Here is a 6,605-nt window from a genome sequence, read left to right on the forward strand (position 1 = left end):
CTTGATTAGAACTTGTTTTAAATTACAACCAAGGTAATTCAGGTAAAGTTGATTAGCTGTTTCAGTAGTAGGCTGTAATAAGAAAGGGCTAATATAGGGAATATCAGGAATTTCTAACTGTAGGGGTGAGAGTCCATCTATAAGGATGAGACATTAGTGGCAGAACACCCATCAGAAGTATTGAAAGTGAGGACAAGAGCAGAATGAACTAAAGCAGAGGGCAAGGAAGAACCTAAATCATAGAAAAATGTTGGAACTTGGACATAGGGAGGAAAATAGGAGTCAATAAACACATCAGAGATACTAGTTGAGAAGGGTGTTTTATCAACTATTAGATATGCAAATGACAAATAACACAACCAGTGGCAATGTCAATTACTACAAACTCCTAATGTACAAATACAAGAAGAGATGTGCATGCTCTTAGCTGAATCCATGAAAGAGCTCTACAGCTTATTTTGGTACAAGGAATATCTGCCTCCTGAAATCTTGTTAACACTGGAGTTAAGAGAGTAAAACTAGAAAGCAAAGGCCAATAAGCCAGGGAAAACAAATTTTCAAACCACAGGGAATTCAGTAAGGATTAAAAGTCCAGAAAAACAAGAATGTAAATCAGGTAACCAAGAAACCCAGCTGGATATAAGACTTGAACAAATACTTGTTTTCATAATGACCAGAGCTGGCTTTACAGATTGCTCTCCTTTTGTATGTAGAAGATTGGCTACACTTAAAGATTGGAGAAGAGATTAGACAGCCTCCATAATAGTGTTTATCAAACATTTGGCTTTAGGACCTTTTTATACTCTCAAAAGATATTAAGGATCCCAAGGAGCTTTGGTTTATGCAAGCTATGTCTATAATCACTATATTAGAAATTAAGACTGAGAAATCTTAAATTATTCATTATTTCATTTTAAATTGACATTAATAAAATCATTTTAACATAAATTTCATGTTTATAAAAAAAATCTGTACTTCCCAAAACAACAAAAAATATGAGTGAAGTATGGCATTGTTTACATTTTACAATTTTCCTTAATGTCTCTTAACAGAGATATTAAATTTTCATACTTACTTCAGCACTCCTTTTGTTGCAATACCAAATTATGTAGCCTCTGGAAAACCATTCTTCGCTCGAGTGCAAATGAGAGTTAGAAAGGCAAATGATATCCTAATATTATTGTGAAATTGTTTTGATGTTGTAGATTCCTTTAAAGGGTCACAGGGAGCCCCAAGGATCCCTGGACAATACTTTAGGAATCACTTTTCTACTGAATGCCAGTCTGATCTCAGAGTCCAGGATATGACTGATCCTATAGAAGCAAGCTGCCTGAACCTACATTCAACTGCCACAGCACAGAGCTTAATATTTTTAAAAGAATATAAAAGTCAATTCTCAGAATAATGTATCAGGGAAAAGCACATTCATGGATTGGCTATAAATTGCAGATACATTTAGCACAGAAATGAGATAAATCTTTCACAAGTTTCAGCTGTCATTTTTATTTATGCTTTAGAAAATCTCTGACTAAAATAGGACTTATAAGGACACTGAAGATAAAAATTTATCAGAAGAGAAGACTGTAGAACATTAAAGGTGAGCTTTTAGAAAAGGATAGGGAAATTTAAGTAAATATGGGACATGTGAGAAGAGCATTTTGGGGGTAAGCTGATCATAAAAACAATATATTAAATATGTTTTAGACAAAACTTGGTGTTTATGAATACACATTCTTATAATGCTGTCAGAGATGATTTGTGCAAAGTTAGTGAACTTAGGTTAGCATATTGAACCAATAATTTGTAGAAGTGTGTTAAAGAGAAAAGAGTTCTGCAATATTCATATGTGTAATTACAAAGATGAGAGGGGCCAAAATAAACAAAAAAAGAAAAAGCTGGAGTTTAGCCAAACTATATAATACTACTTCCATAAGTCTCAATTGTGATGTTTTAGAAGCAAAAAAAAGATAAGATTATAAGGAGGCATATATGAGTTGCCAATAAATAATATTTTTATGGATTTTCAGACCTATAAAGATTCCATATAAATGATTTTTGTAAGAACAAATAAACCAGGTAGTGATGAATACCCGTCTTCTCATTGGTTGTGTCAGATGCCACCACTGCATATAGACAGTCTCTGGAAAACCCATTCTTCTGATGGGTTTGGTATAACAGTTTGGACTGTGACAAATGCCTGAACACTGGGCTTTTATTGCTATCACCTTGATCTTTGGTATTACCAAAGGAAGATGAAGGTGACATGAAAAAAACTGAAAAAATGATAGTGAAAGAGGCAAATAACATCTTGGTATTATGATATTAATACTAATATTAATAGAGTAAATAAAAACAATTATTTGAACTCTCCGAGACTGAGAGAAGTGTTTCTCTGGGCCGAAATCAGGAATCACAAAAATTTGTCAGTTTCTTAAGTAGAAGTCTGAAAATACCAGAAAATAATGTTGAACCCTTTTGAAATTCTAATTTCCATAAGATTTTTTAAAATTAAAGGACAGATTTCAACATCTTCTTGCTGAAATGAAATGAATAATTCAATATTGCAAATATAATAAATATATAATATATACACATAGAGTTCAGTTGTTGACTATATTTATATAAGTTATATATATTTATGTATAGGTGTATGTGTGTGTATATATACATACATACACATACCTCATTTATCTGAAAGGAAAAGAAATGATCTAACATGAATCTGACTCAGACCCTTGGGAAAAAAAAAATCAAGAAGCTCTTGACACGAGCTAACCCTTGCTTGGCAACATGAGCTATAGGAATACTGATTTGGCTTCTATGAATTTTCATGAATCAGATGACTAAGTTTTATTATCAAAAAGAAAAGTTAAAAAGCTTAATTGGATATTAAAGAAGACATGAGTTTTGCCATGTCAAAATCAAAACCAAAATACCAACTTATTCAAGATAAATATCAGCAACTTACTCATGTAAAAATATTTTTAAATACAATTAACTTTCCTCTTTTGGGTTTTACTTGTCCAATTGGATTTTTTTTTTTTTAAGAAAGTCATTATATTCAAGGCAAACATGCAGTATGGAAATATTGTTTTAAATTGATTTTTCATTTTTTACGAAGGAAATCTATTTCCAATACAAACCAAAGCAAACCATATGAAAATATAGTGTGTATTTATAAATGCTGCATTGTAAAGAGGAGTAGAATGAGAAGGTCCACAACTTATTATCAGGTTCTCAAAATTGTATACAAAACATAACAAATTAAGAAGTAAAAGCTGTGTTATATTTTTTTATTTGATTAACAGAATAAATTAAAAATTATTATTGAAAAAATTTTACTCAACTTATAAAATTTAAACATGATCTCTAAACTTATTCATAAATTTTCAAAGTTTAATTCAGGATGCTATCTTGCTACTTTTTACTTGGAAGAAATATTAGAATAAGGTACAGTTAATTTCATGCATAATAATCTATGTGCTGGTCTTTAAAAATTATGTGCACCTCTTTGAACTTTTAAACATTTTATTGTTTTAAGTGCATGCTACCGTATTTTAACAAATTTATTACTATAGTAGATCCTGTATTATTTTAAAGTTTCAATATTACTTAAATATCTATTTGTTTCTTAGTGCTCAACAAGCTTTGGGAGAGAATATAATAATATTCTAAGACAAACATGTAGGGAAATAACAAACAAAAAACAAATAAAAAATAATATAAGGTAGAATCCAGTTTGAGACTACACAATATAGATGGGTTTAGGAATTCAGAGAAGAGAAAATCATAACAGGAATAAATCAATTGAGTGAGGCTTTATGAAGGAAATTGATACAATGTTAGACGTAAAGGAAAATTAACATTTAGCTCATCTGGGGAAGAGCATAAGCAATAGCAGCAAAACTGATCAGAACATCCATGTTAACAAAGCCTGCATTGCGGGAAATACTGAAGGGAGTCATTCTACTTGAAACAAAAGGACAAAAAAAAAAAAAAAAAACCCAAAACTTTGAAGATGACTAATATATAAACAGACACAGGAAAGTGCAACTCTTATGAAGAACAGTGTATTATAAACAAATATTATATAATGGTTAAAGGTCAAAAAAAATTTTAAAAAGAGAAGACCATGACAGCTATTGTAATCTATAAATAAACTCACAGCATAAATAGGGATAATGAGACAACAAAAACAGAAAAGAGAGGGAGTAGAGATCTAAATCCGCAAAGAGGAATGGAGATAAGACACAAGCAGAAGAAAAAACTCTACTGTATACATAAAACTTTCTTTTATATAAACTTAATAGTAATCACATAAAAAAAGTCCAGAACTGAAACACATAACATAAAACATGAGGGAACAAAGGAAATCATAGAATACCACCAAATTAAAATAATAGACAGAAACATAAGGACAAACAGTGTAGACAGACACAGAGCTACCAGAGAACAAAAGACAAAATAGCTATAGGAAAATCTCATATTTCAATAATCATCTTAAATGTAAATGCACTGAACTCACCAATAGAAAGCCACAGGGCAGCAGATCGGATTAAAAAACAAAATCCAACCATCTGCTTCCTTCAAGAGACACATTTCAGCTCATGGACAAATACAGACTCAAAGGAAAAGAGTGGAAACGAAACTCCAAGCAAACGTCATCCAGAGAAAAGCAGGTGTAGCTGTCCTTATATCTGATGAAACAGACTTCAAGATAAAAAAGGTAATTAGACAAAAATGGACACTTTGTACTGATAAAGAGAACCTAAATACCCCATTGACAGAGGTTACCCAAACAGAAAATCAATGAGGAAATATCAGCCTTAAATGATACATTCGACCAATTGGACATAATCACCATTTACGGAGCCTTTCGTTATACATTCTTCTCTAGTGCACATGGAATGTTCTCAAGGATAGACCATACATATTGAGACATAACACTAGCCTCAAGAAATTCAAGAAGATTGAACTAATACTCTCTAGTCACAATGCTTTGAAACTGGAGATTGACTGTAAAAGGAAAGCGAGAAAAACCATAAAATGTGGTGATTAAACAGCATGCTATTAAAGAATGACTGAGTCATCGAAAAAATAAAAGGAGAGATCAAGAACTACATAGGAACAAATGAGAATGAAAATACAACATATCAAAACTTTTGGGATACAGCAAAAGCAGTAATAAGAGGAAAGTTTGTATCATTACAAAACTATCTTGAGAAACAAAAAAATAGTCCCAAATAAACAACCTAACATTACATCTTTAAAAACTAGAAAAAAAGTATGAAGCCCAAACTCAGCAGAAGAAAGGAAATAATAAAAATTAAAGCATAATTAAATAAAGTTGAGAACAAAAAGGCAACAGAAAAAAATTAAGCAATAAGGAGTTGGTTCTTTGAAAAGATTAGTAAAATTGACAAAACCCTGGCTAGACTTACCAAGGAAAGAGAGAAAAGACACAAATAAAATGAGATATGAAAGAGGAGAAGTTACAACAGATACCACCAAAACATATAGATTACACAAAAATACTATGAAAGATTATATGCCACCAAATTCAATAACCTAGAAGAAATGAACAAGTTCTTAGAAATATACAATCTTCCCAGACAGAATTATGAAGAACTTCAAAATCTAAATCCGATCAAAAGTAAGGAAACAATCATCAAAAACCTCTCAAAAAGTAAAAGTCTAGGGCCAGATGGCTTCATTAGTGAATTCTACCAAACATTCATAGATGATTTAATGCCTGTCCTTCTCAAACTTTTCCAAAAAAATTAAAGAAGAGACAATACTTCCTAACTCATTTTATGAGGCTAATACCAAATTTATGAGGCTTGATGCCAAAATCTGATAAAGATAACACAAAATTAGAAAACTATAGACCAATATCTGTGATGAACACAGATGCAAAAATCCTAAACAAAATACTAGCACATCAAACACGACAATACATTAAAAGATTATACATCATGATCAAGCGAGCTTCATTCCAGGGACACAGGAATGGTTTAATATTTGCAGATAAATTAATGTGATACACCAAATAAGCAAAATAAAGGATAAATGTCATGTGATCATAGCAACAGATGAAGAAAAAGTCTTTGACATGATACAGCATCCATTTATGATTATAACACTGAATAAAATGTTGGGTATAGAAGGAAAGTACCTCAACATAAGAAAGGCCATACATGAAAAACACTCAGTTAACATCATACTTAATGGTGAAAATTTAAAAATCTTTCCTCTAAGATCAGGAACAAGACAAAGCTGTCCACTATCACCACTATTATTCAACATAGTGTTGGAAGTCTTAACTAGAGTAATCAGGAAGGAGAAAGAAATAAAAGGCATACAAATTAGGAATGAAGAAAAATTGTCAGTTTTTGCAGATGACACAATTCTCTATGTAGAAAACCACAAAGACTCCACCAAAAAAAAAAAATTTGAGAAACAATAAATACAGTAAAATTTCAGGATACAAAATCAACATACAAAAATCTATATCATTCCTGTACACTAATAAATATTCAGAAAAAGAAATGAAAAAAAATTATTTTGCAATTGCAACAAAAAAAATGAAATACCTAGGAGTAAAC

The 6,605-nt window shown here is 31.1% G+C and overlaps 1 long non-coding RNA gene across 1 annotated transcript in view; it reads right to left on the minus strand.

The window, feature by feature from the left end:
• Positions 1-4,789, minus strand: part of LOC118601776 — a 201,575-nt gene extending 196,786 nt beyond the window's left edge. Inside the window, exon 1 of the long non-coding RNA XR_004950598.1 lies at positions 4,526-4,789. This is a non-coding gene — a long non-coding RNA (uncharacterized LOC118601776). The remainder of the gene's footprint in view (positions 1-4,525) is intronic.
• Positions 4,790-6,605: the final 1,816 nt, after the last annotated feature.

This window comes from Rousettus aegyptiacus, unplaced genomic scaffold (genome assembly GCF_014176215.1).
Source record: "Rousettus aegyptiacus isolate mRouAeg1 unplaced genomic scaffold, mRouAeg1.p scaffold_m13_p_4, whole genome shotgun sequence".
NCBI classification, from domain to species: Eukaryota; Metazoa; Chordata; class Mammalia; order Chiroptera; family Pteropodidae; genus Rousettus; species Rousettus aegyptiacus.